Source organism: Mandrillus leucophaeus, unplaced genomic scaffold, assembly GCF_000951045.1.
Source record: "Mandrillus leucophaeus isolate KB7577 unplaced genomic scaffold, Mleu.le_1.0 Scaffold237, whole genome shotgun sequence".
NCBI lineage: Eukaryota > Metazoa > Chordata > Mammalia > Primates > Cercopithecidae > Mandrillus > Mandrillus leucophaeus.
In genome coordinates, this window is record NW_012102443.1 from 858,068 (window position 1) to 866,413 (window position 8,346).

The following is an 8,346-nucleotide window of genomic DNA, read 5'->3' on the forward strand; positions in this document are numbered from 1 at the left end:
CGTAGGCAGGGGGTTATGGGTGTGGGTACTGGAGCCTGGAGCCGCAGGGCCCAACTCTGGCACTTGAGGGTGAGGTGCCTTTGGCCTCCCACAGTACTGGCATGGAATGGGATGGGTGGGGCCCATTGAGTGGATTTGCTCCTGATGTGCCTCGGGGTAGGGGTGTGGTGTGGGGCTGTGCCCCCAGGGTCACAGCAGTATCAGCCCATTTCATAGGTGAGGAAGTAGAGGTTCAGAGGAAAAGCACTTTCTTCAGCTGCATGGTCACTCAGCAAGGGCCTGGAGCTGAGCCCAGGACTCAGAGCTGGGGATCTGGGCTTGTGGGGCCATAGGTGTGAGGCCAGGAGCTCTCCTGACATCGGGGAGTGTCCCCCCCGGGTGAGGCAGGTACAGCGAACAGTGGGCTTGCCCTGGAGCCTTTTTCCAAGTGCTGATGTGGTGAGCCCAGAGCAGGCACCACATACACTGCAGGTGGCTCGGAAGCCCACAGGATGGCCGACAGGGACAGTGCGTGGTACGCGGGTCAGGGGGCGTGTGGAGCCCACTGAGAGGGGATGTCTGGCCTCCATTCTGGCAGGGTTGGGTGCAGGAGACAGTGTGGGGCTGGGCTCTGCTGCTGCACCAGGCCAGACGGAGGTGTGCCAGGGACCAGAGTGGGTAGGTGGCCAGGACCAGCTGAGCACACTCTCAGGGTGACCCACAGGGAATGGGGCACAAGGCTGAGGGAAGGCGGCACCTGGCGGGAGGGACCTGGGGTCAACTGAGAGAGGGCTGGGGGGCAGGACTGGGTGGGTGGGGGCTGGAAGGCAGGACTGGGTGGGTGGGGGCTGGAAGGCAGGACTGGGTGGGTGGGGGCTGGAAGGCAGGACTGGGTGGGTGGGGGCTGGAAGGCAGGACTGGGTGGGTGGGGGCTGGAAGGCAGGACTGGGTGGGTGGGGGCTGGAAGGCAGGACTGGGTGGGTGGGGGCTGGAAGGCAGGACTGGGTGGGTGGGGGCTGGAAGGCAGGACTGGGTGGGTGGGGGCTGGAAGGCAGGACTGGGTGGGTGGGGGCTGGAAGGCAGGACTGGGTGGGTGGGGGCTGGAAGGCAGGACTGGGTGGGTGGGGGCTGGAAGGCAGGACTGGGTGGGTGGGGGCTGGAAGGCAGGACTGGGTGGGTGGGGGCTGGAAGGCAGGACTGGGTGGGTGGGGGCTGGAAGGCAGGACTGGGTGGGTGGGGGCTGGAAGGCAGGACTGGGTGGGTGGGGGCTGGAAGGCAGGACTGGGTGGGTGGGGGCTGGAAGGCAGGACTGGGTGGGTGGGGGCTGGAAGGCAGGACTGGGTGGGTGGGGGCTGGAAGGCAGGACTGGGTGGGTGGGGGCTGGAAGGCAGGACTGGGTGGGTGGGGGCTGGAAGGCAGGACTGGGTGGGTGGGGGCTGGAAGGCAGGACTGGGTGGGTGGGGGCTGGAAGGCAGGACTGGGTGGGTGGGGGCTGGAAGGCAGGACTGGGTGGGTGGGGGCTGGAAGGCAGGACTGGGTGGGTGGGGGCTGGAAGGCAGGACTGGGTGGGTGGGGGCTGGAAGGCAGGACTGGGTGGGTGGGGGCTGGAAGGCAGGACTGGGTGGGTGGGGGCTGGAAGGCAGGACTGGGTGGGTGGGGGCTGGAAGGCAGGACTGGGTGGGTGGGGGCTGGAAGGCAGGACTGGGTGGGTGGGGGCTGGAAGGCAGGACTGGGTGGGTGGGGGCTGGAAGGCAGGACTGGGTGGGTGGGGGCTGGAAGGCAGGACTGGGTGGGTGGGGGCTGGAAGGCAGGACTGGGTGGGTGGGGGCTGGAAGGCAGGACTGGGTGGGTGGGGGCTGGAAGGCAGGACTGGGTGGGTGGGGGCTGGAAGGCAGGACTGGGTGGGTGGGGGCTGGAAGGCAGGACTGGGTGGGTGGGGGCTGGAAGGCAGGACTGGGTGGGTGGGGGCTGGAAGGCAGGACTGGGTGGGTGGGGGCTGGAAGGCAGGACTGGGTGGGTGGGGGCTGGAAGGCAGGACTGGGTGGGTGGGGGCTGGAAGGCAGGACTGGGTGGGTGGGGGCTGGAAGGCAGGACTGGGTGGGTGGGGGCTGGAAGGCAGGACTGGGTGGGTGGGGGCTGGAAGGCAGGACTGGGTGGGTGGGGGCTGGAAGGCAGGACTGGGTGGGTGGGGGCTGGAAGGCAGGACTGGGTGGGTGGGGGCTGGAAGGCAGGACTGGGTGGGTGGGGGCTGGAAGGCAGGACTGGGTGGGTGGGGGCTGGAAGGCAGGACTGGGTGGGTGGGGGCTGGAAGGCAGGACTGGGTGGGTGGGGGCTGGAAGGCAGGACTGGGTGGGTGGGGGCTGGAAGGCAGGACTGGGTGGGTGGGGGCTGGAAGGCAGGACTGGGTGGGTGGGGGCTGGAAGGCAGGACTGGGTGGGTGGGGGCTGGAAGGCAGGACTGGGTGGGTGGGGGCTGGAAGGCAGGACTGGGTGGGTGGGGGCTGGAAGGCAGGACTGGGTGGGTGGGGGCTGGAAGGCAGGACTGGGTGGGTGGGGGCTGGAAGGCAGGACTGGGTGGGTGGGGGCTGGAAGGCAGGACTGGGTGGGTGGGGGCTGGAAGGCAGGACTGGGTGGGTGGGGGCTGGAAGGCAGGACTGGGTGGGTGGGGGCTGGAAGGCAGGACTGGGTGGGTGGGGGCTGGAAGGCAGGACTGGGTGGGTGGGGGCTGGAAGGCAGGACTGGGTGGGTGGGGGCTGGAAGGCAGGACTGGGTGGGTGGGGGCTGGAAGGCAGGACTGGGTGGGTGGGGGCTGGAAGGCAGGACTGGGTGGGTGGGGGCTGGAAGGCAGGACTGGGTGGGTGGGGGCTGGAAGGCAGGACTGGGTGGGTGGGGGCTGGAAGGCAGGACTGGGTGGGTGGGGGCTGGAAGGCAGGACTGGGTGGGTGGGGGCTGGAAGGCAGGACTGGGTGGGTGGGGGCTGGAAGGCAGGACTGGGTGGGTGGGGGCTGGAAGGCAGGACTGGGTGGGTGGGGGCTGGAAGGCAGGACTGGGTGGGTGGGGGCTGGAAGGCAGGACTGGGTGGGTGGGGGCTGGAAGGCAGGACTGGGTGGGTGGGGGCTGGAAGGCAGGACTGGGTGGGTGGGGGCTGGAAGGCAGGACTGGGTGGGTGGGGGCTGGAAGGCAGGACTGGGTGGGTGGGGGCTGGAAGGCAGGACTGGGTGGGTGGGGGCTGGAAGGCAGGACTGGGTGGGTGGGGGCTGGAAGGCAGGACTGGGTGGGTGGGGGCTGGAAGGCAGGACTGGGTGGGTGGGGGCTGGAAGGCAGGACTGGGTGGGTGGGGGCTGGAAGGCAGGACTGGGTGGGTGGGGGCTGGAAGGCAGGACTGGGTGGGTGGGGGCTGGAAGGCAGGACTGGGTGGGTGGGGGCTGGAAGGCAGGACTGGGTGGGTGGGGGCTGGAAGGCAGGACTGGGTGGGTGGGGGCTGGAAGGCAGGACTGGGTGGGTGGGGGCTGGAAGGCAGGACTGGGTGGGTGGGGGCTGGAAGGCAGGACTGGGTGGGTGGGGGCTGGAAGGCAGGACTGGGTGGGTGGGGGCTGGAAGGCAGGACTGGGTGGGTGGGGGCTGGAAGGCAGGACTGGGTGGGTGGGGGCTGGAAGGCAGGACTGGGTGGGTGGGGGCTGGAAGGCAGGACTGGGTGGGTGGGGGCTGGAAGGCAGGACTGGGTGGGTGGGGGCTGGAAGGCAGGACTGGGTGGGTGGGGGCTGGAAGGCAGGACTGGGTGGGTGGGGGCTGGAAGGCAGGACTGGGTGGGTGGGGGCTGGAAGGCAGGACTGGGTGGGTGGGGGCTGGAAGGCAGGACTGGGTGGGTGGGGGCTGGAAGGCAGGACTGGGTGGGTGGGGGCTGGAAGGCAGGACTGGGTGGGTGGGGGCTGGAAGGCAGGACTGGGTGGGTGGGGGCTGGAAGGCAGGACTGGGTGGGTGGGGGCTGGAAGGCAGGACTGGGTGGGTGGGGGCTGGAAGGCAGGACTGGGTGGGTGGGGGCTGGAAGGCAGGACTGGGTGGGTGGGGGCTGGAAGGCAGGACTGGGTGGGTGGGGGCTGGAAGGCAGGACTGGGTGGGTGGGGGCTGGAAGGCAGGACTGGGTGGGTGGGGGCTGGAAGGCAGGACTGGGTGGGTGGGGGCTGGAAGGCAGGACTGGGTGGGTGGGGGCTGGAAGGCAGGACTGGGTGGGTGGGGGCTGGAAGGCAGGACTGGGTGGGTGGGGGCTGGAAGGCAGGACTGGGTGGGTGGGGGCTGGAAGGCAGGACTGGGTGGGTGGGGGCTGGAAGGCAGGACTGGGTGGGTGGGGGCTGGAAGGCAGGACTGGGTGGGTGGGGGCTGGAAGGCAGGACTGGGTGGGTGGGGGCTGGAAGGCAGGACTGGGTGGGTGGGGGCTGGAAGGCAGGACTGGGTGGGTGGGGGCTGGAAGGCAGGACTGGGTGGGTGGGGGCTGGAAGGCAGGACTGGGTGGGTGGGGGCTGGAAGGCAGGACTGGGTGGGTGGGGGCTGGAAGGCAGGACTGGGTGGGTGGGGGCTGGAAGGCAGGACTGGGTGGGTGGGGGCTGGAAGGCAGGACTGGGTGGGTGGGGGCTGGAAGGCAGGACTGGGTGGGTGGGGGCTGGAAGGCAGGACTGGGTGGGTGGGGGCTGGAAGGCAGGACTGGGTGGGTGGGGGCTGGAAGGCAGGACTGGGTGGGTGGGGGCTGGAAGGCAGGACTGGGTGGGTGGGGGCTGGAAGGCAGGACTGGGTGGGTGGGGGCTGGAAGGCAGGACTGGGTGGGTGGGGGCTGGAAGGCAGGACTGGGTGGGTGGGGGCTGGAAGGCAGGACTGGGTGGGTGGGGGCTGGAAGGCAGGACTGGGTGGGTGGGGGCTGGAAGGCAGGACTGGGTGGGTGGGGGCTGGAAGGCAGGACTGGGTGGGTGGGGGCTGGAAGGCAGGACTGGGTGGGTGGGGGCTGGAAGGCAGGACTGGGTGGGTGGGGGCTGGAAGGCAGGACTGGGTGGGTGGGGGCTGGAAGGCAGGACTGGGTGGGTGGGGGCTGGAAGGCAGGACTGGGTGGGTGGGGGCTGGAAGGCAGGACTGGGTGGGTGGGGGCTGGAAGGCAGGACTGGGTGGGTGGGGGCTGGAAGGCAGGACTGGGTGGGTGGGGGCTGGAAGGCAGGACTGGGTGGGTGGGGGCTGGAAGGCAGGACTGGGTGGGTGGGGGCTGGAAGGCAGGACTGGGTGGGTGGGGGCTGGAAGGCAGGACTGGGTGGGTGGGGGCTGGAAGGCAGGACTGGGTGGGTGGGGGCTGGAAGGCAGGACTGGGTGGGTGGGGGCTGGAAGGCAGGACTGGGTGGGTGGGGGCTGGAAGGCAGGACTGGGTGGGTGGGGGCTGGAAGGCAGGACTGGGTGGGTGGGGGCTGGAAGGCAGGACTGGGTGGGTGGGGGCTGGAAGGCAGGACTGGGTGGGTGGGGGCTGGAAGGCAGGACTGGGTGGGTGGGGGCTGGAAGGCAGGACTGGGTGGGTGGGGGCTGGAAGGCAGGACTGGGTGGGTGGGGGCTGGAAGGCAGGACTGGGTGGGTGGGGGCTGGAAGGCAGGACTGGGTGGGTGGGGGCTGGAAGGCAGGACTGGGTGGGTGGGGGCTGGAAGGCAGGACTGGGTGGGTGGGGGCTGGAAGGCAGGACTGGGTGGGTGGGGGCTGGAAGGCAGGACTGGGTGGGTGGGGGCTGGAAGGCAGGACTGGGTGGGTGGGGGCTGGAAGGCAGGACTGGGTGGGTGGGGGCTGGAAGGCAGGACTGGGTGGGTGGGGGCTGGAAGGCAGGACTGGGTGGGTGGGGGCTGGAAGGCAGGACTGGGTGGGTGGGGGCTGGAAGGCAGGACTGGGTGGGTGGGGGCTGGAAGGCAGGACTGGGTGGGTGGGGGCTGGAAGGCAGGACTGGGTGGGTGGGGGCTGGAAGGCAGGACTGGGTGGGTGGGGGCTGGAAGGCAGGACTGGGTGGGTGGGGGCTGGAAGGCAGGACTGGGTGGGTGGGGGCTGGAAGGCAGGACTGGGTGGGTGGGGGCTGGAAGGCAGGACTGGGTGGGTGGGGGCTGGAAGGCAGGACTGGGTGGGTGGGGGCTGGAAGGCAGGACTGGGTGGGTGGGGGCTGGAAGGCAGGACTGGGTGGGTGGGGGCTGGAAGGCAGGACTGGGTGGGTGGGGGCTGGAAGGCAGGACTGGGTGGGTGGGGGCTGGAAGGCAGGACTGGGTGGGTGGGGGCTGGAAGGCAGGACTGGGTGGGTGGGGGCTGGAAGGCAGGACTGGGTGGGTGGGGGCTGGAAGGCAGGACTGGGTGGGTGGGGGCTGGAAGGCAGGACTGGGTGGGTGGGGGCTGGAAGGCAGGACTGGGTGGGTGGGGGCTGGAAGGCAGGACTGGGTGGGTGGGGGCTGGAAGGCAGGACTGGGTGGGTGGGGGCTGGAAGGCAGGACTGGGTGGGTGGGGGCTGGAAGGCAGGACTGGGTGGGTGGGGGCTGGAAGGCAGGACTGGGTGGGTGGGGGCTGGAAGGCAGGACTGGGTGGGTGGGGGCTGGAAGGCAGGACTGGGTGGGTGGGGGCTGGAAGGCAGGACTGGGTGGGTGGGGGCTGGAAGGCAGGACTGGGTGGGTGGGGGCTGGAAGGCAGGACTGGGTGGGTGGGGGCTGGAAGGCAGGACTGGGTGGGTGGGGGCTGGAAGGCAGGACTGGGTGGGTGGGGGCTGGAAGGCAGGACTGGGTGGGTGGGGGCTGGAAGGCAGGACTGGGTGGGTGGGGGCTGGAAGGCAGGACTGGGTGGGTGGGGGCTGGAAGGCAGGACTGGGTGGGTGGGGGCTGGAAGGCAGGACTGGGTGGGTGGGGGCTGGAAGGCAGGACTGGGTGGGTGGGGGCTGGAAGGCAGGACTGGGTGGGTGGGGGCTGGAAGGCAGGACTGGGTGGGTGGGGGCTGGAAGGCAGGACTGGGTGGGTGGGGGCTGGAAGGCAGGACTGGGTGGGTGGGGGCTGGAAGGCAGGACTGGGTGGGTGGGGGAACGGGGCTGGGAGACTGGACTGGGTGGGCCGGAGCAAGGGGCTGGGGCTTCCTGGCCCACCTGACAGCCAGCTCCTCCCTCCCTGACCTTGATCCTGGCATTGACGCCTCCCGCCCGCCCCCAGGCCTTTCTTCTCTGGAGACTGGAAGAGCGGGTGCCTGGAAGGAGCTGCTGTGGGGTCCAAGGGGTGGGGGCTGGGCAATGTGTGGGGATGTGGCTCATACTGGGCTCACTCACAAGTTGCCACAGACCCACCTGCTGCCCGGTGGGGACACTGAGGACCGAGTGCATGGGAGCCACCAGGGTGCAGCCTGGGGGTGGGGCTGGGTGGGTTCTGAGTCCTGAATCCAGGCTCTGAATCTGTGGCAGAAGCCGCGGAGACCACGCTCACCCTCTGCTCAGGGCCCCGCCGCACTGAGGCCCACCAGAGTTCCTCTCGCTGTCCTGGGAGGTGGAGGTACCCTTGCACCTGGTTACACAAAATAATCGGGCGGCGGGTCCTGAAAAATGCCATGCTTGCTTACTCAGCAAATTCAGCTTTTATGAGTGTTTAGGCTTCAAACACCAATTACCCAATTAATGAGCAATTAACAAGCAATCAAGTCACTGCAGCCAACAGCCACAGCCACCAGGAGCTGCAGGTGAGGCCCTGGAGCACACACGCCAGAGCTGGACTTGCCTGTGCACCCTCCCCACAGCGCCGAGGCCCCATGGGCTGTGCGCCCGCCTGCAAGGGTGCCTTCCGGTTGGGGCTCAAGCCCTCAGGAAAGGCTGTGCTACGCGGCGGCCCCGTGGCCATCACTACCAGGGAAAGCTCTGGGCTCTGCAGCGCCCACTGGAGGCCCCCACTTAGTGCACCCAGCACAGCCCACGCTTGCCTCAGGCCCTGCAGGACTCGGGCAGCCCTTGACCTCCAGTCTAGGCCCGTGAAGAGACAGCTGGGGATGGGAAAGGGGAGCGGTGGGGCTGTGGGGCTGGCACCCCTGCCTCTGGCCCCAGGATCTCTGGAGGCATTTCTGAACTCTCCCTGAGAGCTGCCAAGGGAGACCACTTGAGGGGCCTGGCGAGCCACGCGTCAGCAAGAATGTGGGGCTGGAGCCCTGGTTAGGAGGAGAGACAGCTGGAGAACGCACCCTCCCAGGCCCCTTCCATCTCAGGACCTCCTATTCTCAGGACCTCCTATGAATCGAACTAACTCCCTCCCAGGCCTGCCCCGAGGGACTCAGCCCAGCCACAGCCAAGCTCGCTCTGACGAGGAATCTGGGTGAGCCGTTCCCCCAACGCTCTTCCCTGCCCCGAGGG

The 8,346-nt window shown here is 69.4% G+C and overlaps 1 protein-coding gene across 1 annotated transcript in view; it reads right to left on the bottom strand.

The window, feature by feature from the left end:
* FBRSL1 (fibrosin-like 1) overlaps positions 1-8,346 on the bottom strand; it is a 118,485-nt gene that overhangs the window by 42,068 nt on the left and 68,071 nt on the right.